Genomic DNA, 24,388 nt, shown 5'->3' on the forward strand with positions numbered 1-24,388 from the left:
ATTTGCCCGACGTCGGGAGACCGGCGCCCCGATCGAGCGGATGCCGAGTGCCGCAGCGGACAGCCGCGGGGGGGGGGGGGAAGGCGTAAGGCTAGGGGGAGGGTCTTAAACAGGATCTGAGCTTTTGGACACCCCACATCCCAGCCACCAGCTTTCATTATAACCTGGACACACCTGTCGCAACACCCTGCTTCTTTCTAGGGATGCGGTCAGAATGCAGACGCCGGAATCCCGACCGCTAGAATCCCGAAGGTAAGTACTGGGGCTAGGGGAAGGGTTATGGTAAGGAGTTAGGTTAGGATTAATTACCTGGGGGCGTCGGCATTCAGACATCGGGAATCTAACCGCCGAGATCTCGAGTGGTGGCATGCCGTACCCAACCAGTTTTTCTACTCTGCGCTGTTTAAATCTTTCCTGTATCACTGTCATTTTAGCTTTATACCACTGTAATATCTACCATTGTTATACACCAATACATTTTTAGGAATATTTTATCCTAATTCATGGCTCTGCAATGTTAACAGATCCAAACCCCTTTTGTTTATAATGCACTATTGTAGTTGTGCCTCTACATCTACCAACAATGTTCTTTTACCTGTATTTTAGACATTTTAACTATACTGTTCCTGTATCTTACGCTCGTCACTACTACTGCCATTTCCTCGCCCAATTCCCTCATCTACACCAGGGCTCGACAAATCCCAGGGGCCAGGTCGCCATGGCTACCAGATTTTGCTGCCTGGCTACCAGATTTTGCAGTGAGGGAGGAAGCAGATCCTCACCAGCTCTGGCAGAGGTTCGTGCCTATAGTACTGCGGTATTCATATCATGCACAGGATTGCATGTGCTGTCGCCTGCGGTGACTGCTGTGCCTGTGTCCGTCCCGGCCTGCGCTGACTACTCCTCTCCATCCTGCTCTGATCCCCGTTGTCTGTCCCAGTCTACGCTGATCCTCCTGTACGTCCTGGCTGTCTACTGTCTATCTCTGGCTGCATAGAGCTCTCAGGTAGTAGGGTCTATGCGTGGCCAGGGATTGCGGAGCGGCTTCAGAGGGATAGTGGTGTGACCATGAGGGGAAGGAGGTTTTGTTGTACTTTCTGGCACCATTGTTTTATGTGAAATGTGGTCATTTATTACTGGAGGGTGGAGCAGGGGAGCTGTGGAAAGCAGTGAGGGAGCCTCCATTTTACTGTATCCATTCAACTGTGACCATTGTGTGGACTAGTATAGTGTGTATAAAGGTTGCATAACACAGAGCTGTGCTCCTTACTCACTAATTTTTTTGGGAGGGCGGTGGTCTGGCTCCTACAATTTCATCCTGGCTCCTAGAATTTAGAAAAATTTGTAAAGCCCTGATCTACACAATGTCTAGGTGTCATACTTTACTCTAAACTGCCCTTTGTTTCCCACATTCAATCTGTCTCAAAATCATGTTACATACATCTAAAAAAACATATCCAAAATTCGAACATATGTCACACAAGACACTGCAAAAACTCTAATCCATGCACTTATTATTTCCAGCATTGACTATTGCAATAGTTTCCTTACTGGTCTTCCCAGAAACAGGCTATCGCCATTACAATCCATTATGAATGCAGGTGCGATGCTTATCTTCCTTGCCAAACGTTCATCGCCTGATGCCCCGCTCTGTCAGTCCCTCCATTGGTTGCCGTTTTTTTACCGTATTCAATATAAAATATTTTTACTTACACATAAGGCTATTAACCGAACCACACCAACATACATCTCTTTACTCATCTCAAAATATCTCCCAACCTGACCTCTCCGCTCAGCACAATATATGTGTCTCTCATTCCCACGCATTACTTGCTCCCATTCACAGTTACAGGACTTTCTTCGGGCTGTACCCACAGTATGGAATGCCTTACCACGTACAATAAGACTTTCCTCTAGTCTCCAATCTTTAAAGCGTTCCCTGAAAATGCACCTCTTCAGGCAAGCTTATCAGATTCCAGAACCGCCCACATTACCTTCATAGCTTCCATAGCTAATTACATCCCCTTTCACAGTCCACACATAACCTCACACATTGTCTTTCTTTCACATCCTCCTGATATTTGGCCGACATTCCTGTGTGACTGGATATTGCAGCCCAACAAGAAACTCTGCATTCTGGCTGGACCAAAATGCAATATATAGTACCTATCCTTGTGTATCAATGCCTATTTCCCTATAGATTGTAAGCTTGCGAGCAGGGACTTCCTACCTTTATATCTGTCTGTTATTACCCAGTTTAGTTCTATTCATGTTTCCAATTGTAAAGCGCAACGGAATATGCTGCGCTATATAAGAAACGGTTAATAAAGTCCCTATTTTCTTCAACTTCCCCCTTCAATCATCTAGATAATTATCTCTCCTACCACCAGTCCCCAACTCTTTCCTCCCTCTATAGTCTCCTTCTCTGTCTCCCTTCATCCCATCTAATATTCTCCACCGCATCTCCCATTATACAATTATCAATCACTTCTCTTCCACCATCACTAAGCCCTGCACCCTCCCTTCTCTCCAAGTCACCTCTACTCTTCTCCACCCACACAACACTAAGCCTCTATCTTGCCCACCACCTGTCACCCTTCCTCATTCAGAAGCCCGCCCCATCCAAACACTCTCCTCAACCCCCTGCTCTAAATCAGTCTCGCCTCCATGCTACAGCAACCCTAATAATCTCATTCTCATCTCTCCTCTTAACGCTGTCTCTCTCTACTGTGCCCTATGGATTCTGTCTATAATAAACTGGTCCCCAACCATGAGCGTTTCATCTCCAACTACCTGAATCTCCTAGCCATCACAAAATCCTGGATTTCCCCCTCTGACACCACTTCTACTGCAGCCATTTCCTTTGGGAGCTACACATTCTCTTACAGACCACGGCCTGGGGGTCGCCATGGTGGTGGTGGTGTTGGAGTCCTTCTACCCTCTGGTAACTCCTACCAACCTTCTGAACCCTACTTTTCATTCTTTCCATTCGAGGTTCATGAATTTCGCTTCTTCCAACCTGTTCACCGTCGAATAGCTGTCATTTATCGTTCTCCGGGCCCTAGCTCCAAATTCAATGATAACTTTGCTTCCTGGCTCCTAATCTTCAAATGGGCCCTCAAGACAGATTTCTTCCTCAAAGCTTTCCAGCTCTCATTCCCACTGCTCCATGCTACTTCCTCACTATTTACCCCATCTGTGTCTCCCAGTTTGTGTGTCCCTCCCTTTTTAAATGTATGCTCTCACGAGCAGGGCCCTCTTCCCTCACATGCTTCCCTTTACCTTACTTATACTATCATTTACTGCTAACTCCCCACAATGATACCTAATGGTGCATACATGGTACGATCTGTACCACCAACAACTTCAAAGATATCTTTCAGTGAAGTCATCCTGCCACATCCCTGTACAGGCAAAGGATAGGGACTGGGACATGACAAAGATATTTTATGTCATCAGGTAGAAGTTTATTTCATACAATTTGTATAGAATGTTGTGAACCCTGAAATCTTGAGTAGTAATCATTAAATTCTGCATAAATTGAATGCCTACAATCCAGAGGACTCCTTGGATGTTGAGCTAGACAACAATCATTGGGCTAGATTCAATTCAATGCGAATTGAATAGCGCTGGGAAGTAGCTCCTGGAGCTATTCAGTTCAGCGCACTGTTAAGCCTGACTAAGGATTTCTTCTCACATCCCTCCTGGGGTGCAAGCAGAAATCTGACCCCTGGCACGATGCGGTTTTCTGACAGTAGCACCACGGAAATAGCATCGCGCCGGGCAGTTTAGTCGGAGAATATCGGTTCTCGCGATCAAATACCATGTTTAAGGCGCGAGAACAAGCATTCTCCAACATAATAGCGCGCTGAATTGAATAGCTCCGGGTGCTCATTCCCGGCGCTATTCAGTTTGCATTGAATAGTGCCCATTTAGAGGCATTTGGCCAAGAGTCAAAGCATGGAAGTACATACTTTTTGATAGCTAAACCCCCCCCCTCCCCCCCCCACACACACCCACCATACTTAAATTATAGGCACTGTTTTGATCTTTAGCTGGAGACATCTTGTAAGTTAAGCTACTAACCTGGTTTACAAGTAGTCATGCAATGTTTGTCAGAAAGTGCTATAAAGTTTGTCCCATTTGATACTGTTGAAATAAAGCAAACTCACTCATCCTGATCTGTCTCAATAACACGAATGCATTAGTATCCAGGCTTCCCCATGGCCCTACAACCTTAGTTGTGATATTAGAATTCATGGAGATGCTCAGTGATCGGTTTTTAAAGTAACATGCTCTAATGAAACACCTAATTCATCACCCTTTAATATACCTTCCACCATTTTCACATGTGAATTCTGGAGGAAAAAAAAAAAAAAAAAACCTTCCCTCAACCCACCCAAACCTCCCTGATAAACCCTACTGTTGGCCAAACCTCCATCCCTTACAAGGTTAGTGAATCAGGACTGCCCTGCCAAAATAGGCAGGGGTGGCCAAAGTGTCGATTGCGGTCGACCATGGACACTTGATCGCAGTGGACATCCAGCAGCAGAAATAAGAAAGAGGTCAATTCTAATTGGCTAGGTGTGCCAGAGGCGCAGCCATCATGTCTCAGTCGGCTGTTATTTGTGACATCCTCAGTCAACAAGAATCAGCCTGATTCTTCATGGTTTGCTATGCAGTGAAGCCGCATCTTGTATATGTTGCATTACAGAGACTGGTCTGGGCAGAAGAGACATCAGTACACAGAGTTCCAGGTGAGAGTGAGTGCATGTATGTTTACAACTGTTCCCGGCTCCCTGTTACCTTCCTGCCCCACAGCTCAGTGTTGGTCCCGGTGGTGTGTGCCCACTGCCACGTCATTCTGGATGCCTCTTATAGTGCATCTTAATGTAACTGTTCATGTCTGGCTTCTTCTCTTTCTGCCCTGACTGGGTGGTAAAAAAAACATATTCCCTGACTGCACTGGCAGGGCGGCTAGCAACCATTCCCTAGCTGGGTGGCTGGCACCCTTTCCCTCTCATGCTTTCCCTGGCTATGTGGCTGGAACCCATTCCCTGCATACCCAACCATCCCGATTTTGGCAGGACAGTCCCCACTCCCCTTGCTGTGAGGTCATGCCCCTTCTTGAGACGTACCGTACCACGCCCCTTTTTCGGACTCAATGAAGACATGCGCAAATGTCCCTATTTAGTAGATCGCAAAGGCTTTTCGGTCTATAGAGTAGATCAGACTCCAAAAGTCTGGCCTCCCCTGGTTTAAGGAGTTGAAAGGCTGAAAGTGGCTTACACCTCTATGATCACACTGAAGGTGCGTACACGCAGTCTGACTTGTCAACGGTATGAACGATAACGATATAGTTTATAGTTAGATCCTTGACTTTCTTTTGATTTGAACTACCAACGAGGCCGTATGGACGATAACGATATCTGAGGTAGACCATCCAGACTGGCCAACTTGCTAGAGATCTATGAATTCTTCATAATTTATTTTCTGTCAGAAATCGTTCATCGTTCATAAAATCGTTCAATGATGAAATCGTTAAATTTTAAAATAGGAAAAATCATTCAACGATAATCGATGATCGAGCAAGTTGTCCCGTGTGTACGCAGCATAAGGGGCCGATTTAATTTCGAGTGATATGCTTGTTATCACTCGTTACTAATCTTAAATGGTGCTCCAACCAATCAGCTCCTGTCATTTTACAGACTGTTTTGAAAAGTTTAGTTACAAGTGATAACAAGCATATCACTCGTTATTAAATCAGGCCCTAATTTTCACTCTTTTGGAATTACTATTTAACATTTTAATCTACACAAGGAAGAGCAATACAGGTTGAGTCTCCCATATCCAAATATTCAGAAATATGGAATATTTTTAGCATGACTGAGATAGTGAAACCTTTGCTTTCTGAAGGCACAAAATTATTAAAAATATAATATAAAATTACCTTCAGGCTGTGTGTATGAAACAAATGAATTTCATGTATGTATACAAACTTTTTTTGATGCACAAAATTATTAAAAATATTGTATAAAATTACTTGCAGGCTTTGTGTATAAGGCGTATATAAAACATAAATGCATTCTGTGTTTATATTTGGGTCCCATCTCCAAGATATTTCATTATGGTATGCAAATATTCCAAAATAGGGAATATTGCGATATCCAAAATACCCCTGGTCCCAAGCATTTTGAATATGGGAGACTCAACCTGTATATAGATTTGCATGTGGTAGAGAGAGTTTTCTTATGGTAATCTAGTGAAGCATGCTTTTATTTTATGGCCTTTACCCAGAGGGGATGGGATTATTTACTATTATTATTATTATTATTAAATTATTTATTATTATTTACATACTTTGAGAAATTGAGGATGCGTCAAGGGAAATTTGTATAATTTTCCCCCTCAAAAGGTTACCATCTCTGTTTGGCTTTCATATGGTCTCCAGAAATATTTTTTCTACATTTTGCACTATGGGGACAAATTAATTGATCGCGCTGCTAAGTCCAACTACAGGATTTCTGCTCACACCCTCCTAAGGTGCGAGCAGAAATCAAACTTAAGTGCCAGCCGCGATGCAGGTTTCATGCTGCTAGCTGCTAACAGCCTCCCGACCAGCACTTTGGTCACGTCGGGAGGCGTGGTAACTGGCATTCTCCGACTTAACTGGTTCTAGTCGGACTTGCGGTCAATTGAATAGCTCCGAGAACGCCTTCCCAGGGGCTATTCAACAACACGCCCTAAATAAGTCAGCATATATGGGGCATACCAGTTATTAGTAACATTTTAAGGAATACCTGACACATCGGTGACATCACCAATAACCGGCCACCACAATGTAGTTTTTTTGTTACTTTTGATAAATGCCTAAGCACAATTCCCTTCCACTAAATCTTTCTCCATTAGCAGACTTGCGATTGACTCTGAATGAGGACCTGAGTGCTAACAGTCACCCCCTTGCTGTATATTACCTCACGCTTTGGAAGTCACCAGGGAAATGTATCTACATAAGCAGTCTTAGGGGAAATTTAATTGCTTCTCGCAACCGTAGGACCAGTCTAAAGTGAGCGAGAGATATTCAATTGCTTGGGCAACCAAGCCAGCGCTGGTCAGATGGCCTCATTCTTGCGCCCAAGAGCAAAGGAATCAGGCGCATAAAGCAGCTTTGCTGGTGCTAAGTTCTGGGCGTGCTACAGCCCAAAAGCCAGACTTTCATTGGATTTCTGCTCGCACAACAGGAGGGTGCAAATCAGAAATCTGCAATAAGTGATGCGCCCCAAACAAATTAATAGCTCACAGTCACTTTAGACGGGAGCTACGGGCATGAGAAACAATTGAATTCCCCCTTACAATGTATACTATGGTAAAGGATAAGTTATCTTTTATAAAATTTGCAAGCGCTGATGTAAACATTTAAAGTTATTTTACAAATTAGCACATTATTAGAGATTACTACCCTGCACAATTCAGGACAGAAATTGTATGATTCTAAAATGCATATCTGCCTTCCAATAAGAAGAGATTCAGTCTTGTGTATGTATAAATAAAAATGTACATATATCAACAATTTACAATAGATGCAAATGTAGAGTGGCTGCTATTTTATGGAATCTACCAAAAATAGTTTCTCAAATCATCAAATAGTGTCAAATATAGACCACACTACAATTACTACTTCACGAAAACTATAGAACGAAAAAAAAAAAAAAGAACCCTTTCAATTGACTTGCCAATATACAGTCTAAACAGCAGAGTGTGCTGTAACAGCTGACAAAAAGTAATGAAACATTATGAATAAACAACAAACAAAATGTACGGTTCTGTAAATTCTCGCTGCCTGTAGTTATAGCACTGTACATAGAATTAAAATATGTGCTTTAAACCTATCCAATCTTTAGACAATTTAGTATCAAACAGAAACATCCTTATTTATTATCATTACCAGTTACTTATTTAGCGCATACATGTTCTGCAGCACTTTACAGAGAATATTTGGTCATTCAATCTCTGCTCCAGTGGAGCTTACAATCTATATTCCCTACCTACTAACACTAGGGTTAATTTCTGTCAGGAACCAATTAACCTACCAGTATCTTTTTGGATTGTGGGAAGAAACCTTTGCAAACACAGGGAGAATATACAAACTCCACACAGTTAGGTTGCCAACTAAATCATAAAGGCTTCAATATTCCTTTGAAAAAAAAACAAAAAACGTTGATTATTAATAAATGGTACTGAAATTAACTATACAAATGGATCATCCAACAAAAAAAAAAACAGAAAATAAAATGGAAAGAAAAACACACAATCTAAACCCCCAGAAACACACTGGGGTTGATTTAGAGGTGGACACAGGGAAAGCATCTAGCGCAAGTGGCCGAGGTTTTCCCTCTGCGCATGCATCCAAACCGCACTGCGCATTGGTTGCGATTGTTACCGCACAGATGAAGATCGAAATTGCATGGAGATCCATGTAATTTTGATGGGCGTTTCTGGGTGGTAACTAGAGGGGTGGCTACCAGTCGTGGGCGTGTCAGCAATTGTGTCTAGACACAGTTGCACTGCCACCGGTGGCCATGGTTAAGTCGGCCATTGTGCGCCTGCCATAGGCAAGTCCAATGTCCACATAGTGTGGCTGAATTTGCGTAGAAAAATGCACTTTGGCAGATTCACGCCAGTCTTTGGGTGTCGCAATAGGATGCCCATCGACCACAGCAATACCATAACGCAGTACGGCTGAGAGAAATGACGCAGAAGCTACTGCAACTGCGCCAGCTTTGAAACACCCCCACAATGTGCAACCAAGTAAGCAGCAGTATAATTTGAAGATTACAATCCTATAAAAGGTCTTTAAAAGCATTTATATGTTAAAGGGTTGAATACTAAATACACAGTTTTCTAGCATTTATAAAAACAAATATAAAAAAATTACAGTTGCAAAAAGTCCCCTGTATGTGGTGCCTTTGGCAGACTCACTGCTCAGTGATACTGTTTGCCACTCCCCCAGCTATATTAATTATCTTCACAACCTCACTGAACACCAACCAAACAGCTTTAAGAAACAGTGTCATAAGTTTTAGCATTAGCAGCTCACAATACATACTGATAGATAAATGCATAACGTAAGGGCAAAACAATTGTCTCTTACCTCGCAAAACAGTGCCCACGTGGCAATCTTCCCCTTTTGGACACACCGCCAGCACCAAAAACAACATGTATTAAATATAATTACTATATTATAAATTACTTAAAAAAAAAAAAAAAAGCCAACATGTGCTATTAGGGAATACTAGCAAAAAGAAAATTCAAAACACATTGGCACACTAATTTTTTGCTACATAAACTGCGATAACAAATAGCAAAAAGAAATCAAGTAAAAGCTGTACAGTTCGACTGATCGTGTAGTTACTATGGTCTGAACTCTTTGTACTGCTTTCTGTGCTTGCCAACTAAGAGTACTGCAGCAAATGTGTGCAGTGAGGCACCTCCCCCATCACATAGCAGCACCAACAGACAAAACTAATCCTTCACAGATAAAAAACAGGACTTGAGTTGATAATAACAGCAGGCAGCATTGCTCCTTTATGGGCCCCAATGCAGACTAAAAAGGATGTGAAGCATGACCTTTCAGCTGCAAAAATCAATTAAAAAAGAACATTCAGTGTTCCAGGCAGAAGAAGAATCCAAGACCTGCGTTACATGATGGCAAGATAAAGCTGAAGTTAAATGAATCTAGCACCAGTAAACAATGCATGGAAGCAGGCATGACTTCTGGAAGTAAACTGCAGCATAATATTGCTTTTTAGAAGACTTATTTTGCTTCCTTTGGCACTCCTTTAATATTAGCCCTACCCTAGATTAAAACCACTAACTACAATCAAGAATACTGTAGTGAGGGGGGTCATTTTTTGCTCATTATACAGTGACAAAACTAGTAATGGTTTTAATAAGCAAAAAGTGCATTTTAGGATTACTAACTAAATGACAGAGGATCATAACAAACAGAAACCAAAAATCACTTCTCAAAATAGCTATTATTTTCATGATGAAGCATAATGGCACAGACAAATAGGTTGGGATGCTTGGACAAACACGGACTGGTGACGGTTTCCTGGAATGCATGCTCTGCTTGCAGTACACATTTTTCCATTCATGATACATGTCTGCTGTAGTAGAAGGCATAGTTACATGGGTAGATAATGTGGAAGAGGCAATTATTTAGGTAACTTGTCTAAAGCTATGTACGCACTATAAGATTATCTGTCCAAAATGGCTGGAACGAAGATCTGGTAATGTATGGGGCAAATAATCAACCATTTGTTCCCAAACACTGTAAAAAAGACAAAAATGGTAGTTCTAACAAATTGATTAAATCCAGGTGTTTGTCCAAATGACAGTTTTTGTTCATTTTCTGGCATTTGGGAGCAATAAGTAGTTATTTCCTCCCATACATTAGCAGATTTTCGTTCCAAACAGCCAGATTACACAAATAATCTAATATAGTGTGTAGTTAGCTATGCTAGGTTTGTAGAAAGACCAACTAACCCATTGCACTAAAACATGCAGATGATCATGGATCAGGTCCACACAATAAGAGACCGTCTGTATGCCCTGTGCCTTTGTAACCAATTCTGACAACCAAATAAAAGTTTAACAGAAAAAACAATGACAACTTCATACTGGGGAGGAGATATGCATAAAACCAAATGCATCAGTACCTATCTTATTTTAAAGCAAGTAGTAGAGAAATGAATGTTGCCATTGATGAAGTCAAACCAATAGTAGAGGACATGTGGTATTAAAGTTAAAATCCTGATGTCAGCCATAATAAAGTTCTTTGGGCAGCACATTCAGTGAGACCTTTTCCATGTCTATGACAACTAGTTGAAAAATAATAGATAGAGGGTGCTAAATAGTTGTCATCTGTATGTTGTAACTGTTCCTTCGGGATTTGACTGCAGATATGTTCTGTTCACAGTACACACTTTAATGAAAAACGAAGATAAGTTAGGAGAAAGGATAATATTCATTAATGCATGCAGTATGGACTAAAAAATAAAAAAGATCTTGTCACAAGTGAGTCTTGGCACAAAGTAAGCAACGTGTATGCACTATAACCTTGGCAATTTGCACCACAGGGGAAATAACAAACATTCTAAGCCAATCTATAGCAGCAGAGCTCTACTCGTTATGACTGAAGATCTGCTGCTTGCTAACAGCAGCTCTTTTGTGCCTTAGGAGATGACTCATTGGAAAAATACAGCTCCACCTCCTGCATTCCATCCACCCTTCCCCCAATGTTTTTCATTAGCACAAGCTTTTTTTGTGTGCGCAGAGATCAGGATGTAAAAACACCCTTGCAGTGCTGTTCCTGCATCAGCTCTAACTGCATGCACAGGGATGCATATCTGCAGCTTCAAACTAACAAGGTTTATATCAAGGTCACAGCAAAGACAGGAAGTTATAAGTGATAGTACATTTCTATTTGAAATATATACTTGAAGGCGAATGACTGGAGATGTAATACAGCTTAGTCTGACAGCACAAAGTATGGATTATCCACAAAACAATATTTAAACAAGGTTTCCAATAAATATTGTTGTTTATAAATATATTGCTTAGGTAGACTAGTCTGAACATGTATAAAACACCTATTTATAAGTGAGGTTGATTTTAATATGTTCAATTCTGTAGGAAATACATGATTCAAATTCAGAAAGACAATATTAAGGGGGGAAATAAATTATACACATGTTCAAAATTTAAGTTTAAGACTTTTTTGCACAAATAAATTCTTATTTTGCCTAATGAATTCAACAAACACATAAAAATAAAGCTGAACATAAAGGCCTAGAGAGCTAAACGCCAGAATCAGTTGACATTTTGGCCACGCAGGTATATGGACAGATTAGAATACTGTAGATGCTGCAGCTCACAATCAAATAGTGGTCATCCGCAGTTACCTGTAAACCACAATTATACGTGCAATAATATTCAGGTTAATATCTGGCACCACAGTTGTATTTTTGCCACACACATCATCAAGCATCGTCAGAGCACACATTTGGTTCCCATGTAGCTCATCTCAGTCACTCCATAATGCCCATTTTCTTTACAGATGAGCTGGCTATACACGACATTGCCGTTCTTTAAGAAATTTATAGAGGGAATTCAATTGTTTTCTCTTGCCCATTACTTATCACACATTGCGCCCAAATGCACTGGGATTAGCTGCGAACCCATGCAAACTACTGGGCACGCTGCCCAACCAGTCTTTGGATGGATTTCTGCTCAACATCTCAGGAGGGTGCGAGCAGAAATAAGGGGCGCCCAGCAACACAAACGACTAAATAGCGCCCAGTCACTTTAGACAGGGGCAGTGCAAAAGAACTGAATATGCCCCATGGGACTAAATAACTCACAGAAAGGTTATTAGCAATAATTCCTAAAAGTCCAGGCATATTTTAGATACCACATTGACATGAGGCGATTATCAGCCTATATACACAAGCTTTGTTTTATTAATTGCCAATTTAAACTTTTGCTACAGACTGAGCTTCGCACATCTTTTAGCTCTGTAGAGCTACAAAATGGTTGATCACTACTCAAAAAGCAATACCAGAAGTTTAAAAAATAAATAAATAATAAATCAGTGAGTGTTTGGTCATCATATCTGTAGTGTAGAATCTTAACGCTGATCATGCATGGTACCAAGAGACGTTCTCTAGCCAATCCGTCCATTTCGTAGTTTGTATTCACAGAGCCGTAACTAGACTTTTTGGTGCCCTGTGCCAGAAAGAGCATTGGCGCCCCCCTCATTTTTCAAAGGGACATAATGCACCCAAAAAAGGGCCATGGCTTCATGAGGAAGAGCCAGGGAAGAGATAGGAGAGGCCAGGAGATGATGGGGATGAAATAAGAGGAAGCTACAAGCAAGAATGATAATAAACAGAAATTTGACAGGCCCAAACAGCGCCCTCTAACCTGTGGTGCCCTGCGCGATGGCGCCGGCCGCACTACCCTAGCTACGGCCCTGTGTATTCAATGCTTTCATTGTGTGCAGCTTTCATTTGGTTCGGCTTATCTCCCATAGTAAAACTTCAACTCGAATCTGGGAGCTTTGCCAAATCAACAGAAACATACACTTCCGCATGAACAAACTGTAAAAGCTTGTTCATACTATATGCAGCTAGAGCAGAGTTGTGTGCTTAACTACTCGCTTATTTTTAGGACACGTGGCATGTTACACTTGGGTCCATTAATCATATTGTGCACGTACATGCAGATATTTGGAAATGTCCTCATGCACACACCCAAAATGTGTATTCTCAGCGAACACTGGCTGGATCATTGACACAAAACAGGACATGCAGCATTCATGGGTTACCCAGCATACCATGAATGCTTGAATATACTACTGTGTGCGCATAGGGAAGAATGGTCCCTGTTAAAACGGCAGTGAACAAAGCTCCAGAAGTAAAATGTGCATGCTCAGAAAGATAACCTGGGGCTGATACATTGTTGAACACAAGTTAGCTGTAATTGCACCAGCATTGCGTGCATGGGACTAAGGCCCTGATTCAGAGCCGGACGCTCTGACAGAGCGCTCGCTCTCAATCAGGGCCGTCCCTCCTCCTTTTTGGAGCGGCCTCCTGGCCGCTCGCAAAGCTGTGGGTGACCACCCACAGCTATAGCGAGCGGCCAAAATGAAGGTCGCGATGGTCAAGACTATCAGAGCCAAAAGCACTCCCACTGACATCACTAGTGATGTCCGTGGGACCGGCCCCAGATGGTAGGCATTCCCATGGGAACGCCTCCATCTGGGCAGCCACGCCCCTGGCATGCCCACCAAAGGGGGCGTGCTCTCAATTACCATCGACAGCACACCCCCTTTGGTGCAAGACCCTTAACGACGGCTTGGCCGTCGTTATTCGGGTCTCGCGCATGCGCACGACGGACCCGGGTCCGTCGTGCGCATGCGCACTTGGGCAACATGGACCCGCTTGCGAGCGGGTCTGAATCAGGCCCTAAATGCATACACTCACCATGTGTATGAAGGAACCAACTACCCAGTAGGAAGATAAAGCTCAAGCTGTCTTCTTGCAAAAAGAGGAAATCTGTGAACATTGATTGAACATTATTCCCCATCATATTAGAAAGGATTGTACTCTGGGATAACGCCATACGTTTTTATTATTAGATTTTAGGTGTGGTGTCCCTAGGAGTAAGACCAAGCTGCAACCTATAGGTGCAAGTTACTTCCGGCCTTCTAGCTCACGCAAAACAGGCCAGGTGGAAATGCCAAAGTACGCTGCATCTAGTCTATGATCTGCAGAAATTCACCTGCACAAAACTGAACAGTACATGCACCAATTCAATCCTCAACAAAACATTCATCCTCGAACGTCCATTTGGCACTCCCACTTCCGCCATCTCAGTCACTGTTGAAGGGCACCCTCACCACTAGCATTTGTCATTGCTGTCCAGCCTAGAAACTTATTTGTTCATTGACTCAATGGCCGAGAACTAGGGCACAGCAGGGAAACACACAGCCTTAAGCACACATCTCAATTTCCCCTTTTCATCAGCTGCATATATGGCCACAAATTTGTGGACCTACCATTTTCCCCACCCATGACCAAACACACCTCAGCCTCTGGCGAATCTGTGCTGCATTCCTCCATCTATCACGTAAATGGTCCATGTGGAAAACAGGCCACAGTCAGTGGTTCTGTCTGGGAATGTCAGAGGTGCTTTCAAATTCCTGGGGCAATCCTTCCGCACTTGCCCTGGCTAGCCACATGGGAAGCAGCATCATGAGTTGGCCAACTCCAGCATTTTTTCACACAATAGAGACAACTAGGTGCGATGTATTGGCGGCATGTCAGGACCCATGTCCTGCCATGTCCTCTGTCTGTTCAGCTGATCAACAAACCCTCTCAACAGTGGTTGAATCACTATATATGTATCTGCATCTGTTGGGGATTGTCACATCCTGCTTTAGCAGGCATACTGGACTCACACCCTTCAAAGTCCAAATAAGCTGAGGAACGAGGGACATCCACAGGCAGCATTAAGTGGCAATGTGAGTGGGGTTTAAAAAGATCCAGGATGTCGCTCTTCTGTGCAGTGAAGATATAGGGTTATGGCTCCGATTGTACCAGTCCCTGTGCACTGAAGGTTTGGCAGCAAGTAGATAAGGTATAAATTGTATGTACATGCTAAAGCAGTCGGGATTGCACATTAAAGTGACTTGTACAAAAATGTTGGTGAGGTATAGAGTACGAAAGCAAAGAAAAAGTACTCTCTTTTTATGGGGCACTCAACCTACTCAATTAAAACTTAGCTTTTAATAGTTTGCCACTAAAAGATAATAACTCCACAATTTTATATCAAAAAGACATCTGTACTTAACACATAGAATAGAACAACATACAGTCTGGCCCAAAATAGGTCTAGTTGCTGATGAGGTATAGGAATAAATCCGCTTGGTATTATTTTGAAAGTTTTCTTGTGAAGCTTGTACAATAAAACCACTCTTTCAACCACTATTTGCCAAGGTCATTTAACCTACATTGAGGTACCAGGAAGGTCAGAGTCACTGCATAAAGCTCATCTATATGCCGACCTTTTGGTTGGTAGGTTGTAGAGAGTTAAACATTACCTCAGTACCTCACATATGCCGACCGACTTCAAAACTAGTATATCCAAAACAAGCTAAAGATAAATGTTACAGAGAATGGGCTACTCAGACACTCAAAATGCATCATAACGATATTAAGTGTATTCCACACACTCACCAAAATGGATGATGCCAGTGCTATTACATAGGGTCATATGAATGTCTAGTGATTACCACATGGAGGATGCATCACTGAAAGACTCAAAGAAATCCTGCAGCACCATACTTCCTTACTGACACATTTCCGATTTAAAAACCTGAAGAGAATTGGATATTTTAAGTCATTGAGAGTAGAAGCACTCTGGTAACCAGACAAATATGGGTTCCCTGTATCTATGGTGTTACATGGTTTCTTATTAATTCTCTGCACAACATAGGATAGGGAAGACCTTCCATGAGCTGCTTTAAATTCAGCAGGTGTTTGCAGTAGCATCAGTACAGGTAGCACCTGTTTGGATAGTGGTCCTAAAAGCACTGTATGCCAGTGGTTCTCAAACTCAGCCCTCAGAACTCCAAACAGTTCACGTTTTTGAGGTCACCTAGCAGGTGTATTCATTATTCACTGGCACTTTTTAAAAGATCCGCTGGTGGAGCCAATTCTTTCACTTGTCATTCTGTGAGGAGACCTAGAAAACATGAACTGTTTGGGGTCCTGAGGATCAAGATGAGAACCTATGCTGTATGCAATGCTGCACCTCCTATAACAAACATTTGATTTTTTTTCTGCATCCTTACAGATGCCCAGCTATAAAATAACTGGAGGAATCAGAGTCTTGGGGGTTCCTCAAATCTTCATATATTGATACTTTGAAATAATGTGCACAAAACACTAAAATGGGAAAAGGTGTGTTCATTTTATTCTTGGCCTGTTTAAAAACATTTATCCTAATAAGGTTAATGGCCCAATTAAATCATCCTACTGAAGAGATAAACTCAAAAAGATTTGTAAGAATATGAAAAACAAACAAAAAAAAAAACCAAAAAAAACCACATCAACAGAAACAACCAGTAACTGCAGGCTACAAATACAATTCAGCACTGGTGCCCCAAACCACTATATTTTTTAAAGGGAATTTTAATTTGTAAACAAGACAACATTCTTTGTTTTAAGATACCAGATTTAATTCTCCAAACTTTAATTAAGCCTATCGGTAGGTTGACTAGTGTTTTCAATTTTAATCCCATTTTATTTCATTTCAGTCTTGGAAATATTGAATTTTTTACATATACAATAACTGTGACATTACCTCATATTAAATATAGTATTTAATAAATTGCATCTGAGACTCAATACAGTACTTAAGCTAATGAACAAACTTTGCTTAATTTAATGAATCTTAAATATTGTGTTAATAAAACATACTGGTTTCATTTGACTAAACATGTGATTTACACAGTTCTATGCCAGAGTTGATGCATCCTACACCTGCTAAATTACATTTGGCAAAGTAGTTGTGGGAGTGAGTCAAACCTACCACCACTTTAGGAACCCTTCCTCTCTACTCGTTTAAAATGTTTCAACTTTTTATTCTTTAGTACCTATTGGTTTAGTCACATTAAGGATTTACATTAATTGAGAATGAAGGGACATTGGTAGTCTTTATCACAGGTGTCCATTTAGGGAAAGTTAATGTTTAAAGTTTGAAATGCACTGTCTCCCGGATATTGCTGGCACCAGAAAATTCATATTTGTTTTTGGGAAGACAATTACTTTTTCCATTCCACACAAAGCACCCCCTTCTCTACTCCTTCGACTCAATAAATACATTTAGTCAAGCAAAATTAAATACAAGTTGTGCACTTCAGTCCTTTGTTCAAAACTGGCAATTTTTATTAACAGTGAGAGGAAAAACTTTATTTTTAATTTATGCACTACAGTGCATAGACTTACTGGGGCACCTTATCAGCTTAAAGTTGTACTGATATGGCAACAATTCAATGAAATTGTATTTTTTGAAACATGGATCACAATCTAAAAAATTAGAGGTTTGTTTTCTTCCTATTTGTATGATTTTACCCTGGCATTCATTAGTGACACCTGCACTATGGTTTCAATGTAGCCCACTTGAATATTATGTGAACTTCTGTCCCACTGGCCTGTTTTCCACAAAAAAAATTAGATTTTTACTCATCTCTTCCTTAGAGTCCATCTGGGGGATGCCATTATTTCTGGGTTATGCGTAGTGAGGTGTGTTGTTGGACACTAACTAATTGAAACTGGCTCTCACCGTCTATATAACCCCTCCCCTTCCACCATAAGCTCAGTCTATGGTTTAAGAAAGACCCATGTAAGAACTGAGAAACCAGAGACCAACAGGTATCTAGTATGAAATCAAACAAGGGAGGGATCCCGTCTTCCCCAAGATGGACCCAAGGAAGAGACTTTCCGGTAAGTAAAAATCTAATTTCCTTTTTCATCAATCTGGGGGATGACATTATTGCTGTGATATACCAAAGCAAGCCAACTAAGGGGTGGGGGGGGTAATGTTCCACCCAACACTGGCATCCCTAGCACCAAAATGTATGGAAGCAGTAAAATTTTGTAAAAGTGTGTAAGGATTACCAGGTGTCACAGCTGCTCAACCAAGGCACCAAGCCATACAGTAGCCCCAACAGCACGAGTCGAGTAAGCCCAAATTGAAGCCGGAACCGTCACATTTGAGGACAAATATGCCTGCCAAGTGGCAGAAGTGACCCATCTAGCGACAGATCCTTTCGAGGCTGGCCAGCCTCTTTTTGGTGTATCAACACAAACAGGGAATCAGTACGCATCAAAGACACAGGGGGTCATTCAGACCCGCTCGTGAGCGTCAAGACGCTCACAAGCGGGTCGATGTTCCCCACTGCGCATGCGCACGACGGAGGGAGCTCCGTCGTGCGCATGCGCGAGACCCGGGGAGCAACGGGCTTTCCATTGCTCCAGGTCTCGCACCAAAGGGGGCGTGCTCTCGATGTTGATTGACATGGGAACGCCTACCGTCTGATGCCGGCCCCACTGACATCACTAGTGATGTCAGTGGGAGTGATTTTGGCTCTGATAGAGCCAAAATCACTCCAGGGCTTGTGGCAGGGAGACCCTACCGCAGGGTCTCCGTCGCAAGTCCGATGGTCGCGATGGTCAAGACCATCGCGACCATCTTTTTGGCCGCTCGCATATGCTGTGGGTGGTCACCCACAGCTATACGAGCGGCCAGGAGGCCGCTCCATTTTCAGGGAGGAGGGCCCTGATTCAGAGCTAGCGCTCTGGTCAGAGCGTTCAGCTCTGAATCAGGCCCACAGTACGGTCCAAGTAAATGCTTATTGCACGTAACACATCCAACAGTGCTAAGGAAAAAGCTTCATTAGTCATTGAATCCCAGGGACTCCTCGCTTTAAAAAAATAGGGGTCCTACTACACAGTTTTTGGGTCCCATCACAATTTATGCCCCACTGCCTGTAGCATGTAAACACACTATAGCGCATATTTTGCACTGAGAATTACATGCCGAGAAGGGCACAGTAGAGCAGAAGGGGTAAAGAGATGGAGAGAGGGCAAGAGGGGGCACAAGAAAGCAGAAGTGGTACAAACTTGGGGAGAGGGGAACAGGGGGCACAAATGTGTGAGGGCAGAGTACACGGGAGAGCATTAGGGGTACTTGGGAGAGAGAAGAACAGGGAGCACAGGTGGGAGGGCAGAGTACACAGGAGAGCAGAAGCGGTACATAGATGGGGAGAGGGGAACGGGGTACAGAGGTGGGAGGGCAGGAGTACCCAGCAGAGCAGAAGGGGTACAGACATGGCTAACGGGGAATAGGAGCAGGAGGGCAGAGTAGGATTTAATAAGGGTCATAATCTATGTATAAAACAGTACAGACCAATGGGTTTATCAATGAGAAACAGTAAACAGGTCACTCCAAATTGTTTTAGTACCGTAAGTGTATCTGCCGGCACTCCATAGTTATACCCTGAAACGTGCATCACTCTGTGAATAATAGGTGCCTTAGTGTCTCTAAAGCCTGGCGCTGTGCCCCTCAGTGCTTCTAGGCAGGACCCTTCAGCTCAACTCTCCTCTCCTTGCGCTGTGGGGAACATCTGACCATGGTGGTGAACAGCAGGTGGTGCCCTGTCAGATTCTGGAGTCTCACAGATAGGAAGTGAGGGTAATACTGTTCCAGGCAAGTGCTGTGTACGAGAGACCCCATCTACAATTTACTGGCAAGTCCCCTCCGCACCCGTCTCTCCTGCTGAGGATTCAGAGTACAGTGGGGAATGGGCCCCTGGAACACCCCTCACTCAAGACACAGAGATCCACTAACTGCCTGGCGCAGATCTAATTGCGTGGAAGTCACAGCCTAGTCTGGATATTGGAACGCACAGCCGCCGGTGGTAATTGGTTGGTGAATGCTGCTGGCATTGATTGGACAAGACGCCTCCGGCAGTGACTGGCTGCTGCGGCCGCTGTGTGAGCGCAAACAGCGCGTCCTGTGGGACTCCTGTATCACTTAAAAACACGCTATAGCGCATATTTTGCAATCACTGATCCTGGTTAATGTGGAAAACATACCCGCTTCGGAAGAAAGGAAGGTTTAGTGCGCAACACTACCCTATACTCATGAAAAAATGGAGAAGTGGAGATTTACAAGAAAGAGACGCAAACTCACATACCTTTCTGGCCGAGGCAATGGGCAAAAGGAAAACAACCTTCAAAGTGAGATATCACAATTCTACAGATTCCAAAGGTTCAAACGGTGCCTTTTAAAGTGCCTCCAAAACTAAATTCAAGTCCCAAGAAGAAACCGGCAGGACATAAGGAGGCTGTATACGGAGAACCCCCTGAAAAAAGGTGTGAACTGCAGGAATGGAGGCCAATTTCCTCTTAAACAGGATCGATAGGGCCGAAATTTGTCCCTTAAGAAAGGACAATCTAAGACACTTAATAAACCCCTCTTGCAGAAAAGACAGGAGACAAGATACTGGGAACCTTTCAAGATTGAACTTGTGTTGTTCACACCAAGAAATATATATCTTCCATATCTGAAGATAAATCTGGTAAGTAACCGATTTGCGAGCCTGTATCATGGTTTTCACCACAGATTCTGAAAACCCTTTGGATATTGGATTCAAGAACCATGCTGTCAAAGCCAAGCGAGGCCAATCGGGGTGACGGCATGGACCCTGAAGTAACAGATCTGGACGCAGGGGCAGACAATACGGAACCTCCTGCAGGTTCACTTTCTAGCTCAGGTGCCTGCACCATCGCTGCACTCTATTCATATCGGTCCCCCAAATGAATCTCACCTCCACGCTACAGCAACCCTGATAATTTTCACATATCCCCCACAAACGCCATCCCTCTATCCTGTGCCCAATGGATGCTAGGTTAGTCTGTAATAAACATCTTCCCCACCCATGACCTTTTCATCTCCAACTCCCTACATCTCCTAGCCATTACTGAAACCTGGATTTCACCCTTTGACACCACTTCTCCTGCTGCTCTCTCCTCTGGGGGCCTCACCTTCTCCCACACACCCCGGCCTGGGGGTCGCCATGGTGGTGGTGTTGGGGTCCTTCTATCCGCTAGTTATTCTTACCAGTTAATACCCTCTAAACCATCCCTTACATTCCCCACATTTGAGGTTCATGGTATACGCCTCTTCCAACCAGTACACCTCAGAGTAGCTGTCATTTACCATCCCCCTGACCCTCCCTCCAAATTCCTTGACAACTTCGCTTCCTGGCTCCCTCACTTTCTCTCCTCAGATCTTCCCTCCATTATCCTAGGTGATTTTACTATTCCAATTTACATTCCCACAGAATCCTCTGCCTCTAAACTCCTTACCCTCACCTCTTCATTTGGTTTCTCCCAAAGGACCTCCCCACCTTCCCACATGAGTGGGCACTCACTTGACCTGGTCTTTATTCACCATTGTGATATTTCCAATTCCCTATTCCCCCCCCTCTCTGACCATCACCTTCTCTTGTTTAACTTTTCCCTCTCTCCTTCCCCTCCTCTACCTCCTAAGGCTACCATTACTAAGTATAACATTGAGGCTATTGACACTATTGCTTTTTCCTCCCTGCTGGATACGCTTCTTTCCCTGATCCTTTCTCTCTCCTGTCCTGAACATGCCACTTCCCTGTACAATGCCTCCCTTACTTAGGCTATAAGTACTCACCCTCGCAAATCCACACCACAACCCTGGCATTCAATACACCAGATACCTGCAATAGTGTTCATGAATTGCCGAGCATCAGTGGAGAAAATCACGCTCTAGGGCAGACTTCCTCCATTTCAAATTTATTCTCTCATCCCGCAGTGCCCTGTCACTCTCCAATCATATTTCAAGAACACCATCTCCTCCCAGTCCTCATACCCCCGGCGTCTCTTTGCCTCTTTCAACTCCCTCCTCTGCGCTTCCCCTCCTCTCTGCCCTTGACTTTGCCACCTACTTTACATCTAAAATTTACTCCATACGTGATGACATCATATCCCATCAAACTCTCAACACTCCTGCCCCTCCTTTCCCTGACCACCCCTCCCCATCTGTTTTATCAACTCTGACATCCTTCTCCACCGTTTCTGGAGAGGAAGTCATGACTCACATCCGGTCCTCCCCTCCTTCTTGACCCTATCCCTTCCCATCTCCTCTGTTACCCGTCTCCTGCCTGTTCCCATCTTGCTCACCTCCTATCTCTCCCAATCATCTGCATGATACTGCCCTCTCCTTGCTGTCCTCCTACCTCTCTGACCGTTCCTTCTCTGTCTCCTCTCATGACACCTCCCCCCCCCCCTCTTCCACCAACAGTAGGAGTTCCCCAAGGTTCTGTTCTTGGACAAATCCTATTTTCCCTATAAACGTCCTCTTTAGGTAAACTTGTCAACTCTTTTGACCTCCAATATCATCTCTATGCTGATGATATTCAAATCTACCTTTCCACCCCTGACCTCTCCCCCTCGCTCCTCACCCGTATCTCCAACTGTCTCTCTGCCATCTCTTCCTGGATGTCCCAGCGCTTTCTTAAACATAACATGTCTAAGACTGAGCTGATCATCTTCCCACCCTCTTCCATTACCTCACTTCCCACAATTACATTATCTATTGATGGCACAACCATCTCCTCTAGCCCCAAAGTGCGCTGTCTTGGAGTTATCCTATACTCCTCCCTCTCCTTTAAACCACTAATTCAACACCTCACGCAGTCCTGCCGTTTCCATCTCAGAAATATATCCAGGATTAGACCCTTCCTCACCCTGGATGCTACTAAAACCCTTATCCACTCGCTGGTCATCTCAAGATTGGACTACTGTAACCTCCTAGCTGGTCTCCCAGTATCCACACCTCTTTCCACTACAATTGGTCCTCGATGCTGCTGCTCGGCTCATCTTCCTCTCCGGATCTTCTACTTTCTCCTTCAAGCCCTAAACTGGCCACCCTTTCCCTTCAGATGCCATTCCAGGTTCCTACACTCGCCTACAATGCCCTCAGCCAATCCTCTCCCACTTACATCTCTTACCTCATCTCCCTTCACACTCCCACCCATCCACTTCACTCAACAAATGCATTCAGTCTCTCTCGACAACTGATTACTTCCTCCCACTCCAGTCTCCAAGATTTTGCCTGTGCTGCTCCCTTCCTTTGGAACGCTCTCCCTCTTTACAAGTCTTCTAACGGGCTCTCAAGACCTACTAGTTCATCAAGGCCTTCCAGCTCTCATCCTAACCCACTTCATGCTCTTTCCTCCCTATCTACCCCTTCTGTGTCACACCTGTCTACTCCTCCCCTTTAGAATATAAGCTCTCATGAGCAGGGACCTCTTCCCTCATGCTTCTCCTTACTCCCCACAAGGGCACCTAACACTTTACTGCTGACTCCCTGCTGCTTATTGTGAGTGTTTTAATCGCTATAGCAGCAATGTATATAAACCATGTCCTTGTCCTGTACTGTAAGTCACCCGTTTCTTGTTCACTTATTAGTTTATGTACTCTGTAAGGCACTGTGTGACACTTGTGGTGCCATATAAATAAAGGATAATAATAAACATGGCCAATCTGGAGCCACAGAATGACCGGCCGTGCCACTGATCGAATCCGCTGATTTACCTTTGGTAACATTACCAGGAGGAGGTGGAACACCCAAGGTGCTGTCATGGCATCCACCAGAGATGCCGGAGGATCCCGGGACCAAGATCTGCACCTTGGAAGCTTCTCGTTGAGATGAGAAGCCATTAGATCTATTTCTGGAGATCCCCATCTGGCAAGAATTTCCGTAAACACCTCCAGGTGTAATTCCCATTCCCCTGGATGCACACTGTGACGACTTAAGACGTCCACCTCCTACTTGTAGATCAGGGAACAGGGAGTTGAGTAATGGCTCACACCGACTAATAACTGCGAAACTACCCTGCTTATAGTAATTGAATGTCTCTATAGTGCATTATATACAGGGGTGCCACTCAAGCTAATAATAAAAAGTTTTATTTTATGTTGATTACGGTGAAACATTGTGCACTCGTTAGGGGATTATTTTTCTTGTTTGCAAGTGTGATACATCCACCTCCTAGTTGTCCACCCCTGGAATTTAAAATTGGCAAAATACCTGGAACCCAATTTTATACCCAATGAAGGATATGCGAAACCTCCCTCATTGCTTGCCAGCTGCGTGTGCCACCCTGCTTGTTTATATAAACAACTGCTGTGGCATTGTCTGATTTGATTCGCACAGG

General features: G+C 43.5%; 1 protein-coding gene across 5 annotated transcripts in view; it reads right to left on the reverse strand.

Annotated features, from left to right (window-relative positions):
- The window catches only part of ATF7IP (activating transcription factor 7 interacting protein), a 77,475-nt gene that overhangs the window by 47,971 nt on the left and 5,116 nt on the right, over positions 1 to 24,388 (reverse strand). The window contains exon 1 of one of the 5 annotated variants that reach the window (XM_088468042.1): positions 9,152 to 9,441. The exons of 3 other annotated variants lie outside the window; for them this stretch is intronic. The gene's annotated coding sequence lies outside the window, so the exon portion shown is untranslated. Of the gene's footprint in view, positions 1 to 8,090; positions 8,110 to 9,151; positions 9,442 to 24,388 lie in introns of those variants that run through there. One more of the 5 variants, XM_088468046.1, reaches the window with a different exon arrangement.

This window comes from Taudactylus pleione, unplaced genomic scaffold (genome assembly GCF_031769625.1).
Source record: "Taudactylus pleione unplaced genomic scaffold, aTauple2 ptg000080l, whole genome shotgun sequence".
NCBI classification, from domain to species: domain Eukaryota; kingdom Metazoa; phylum Chordata; class Amphibia; order Anura; family Myobatrachidae; genus Taudactylus; species Taudactylus pleione.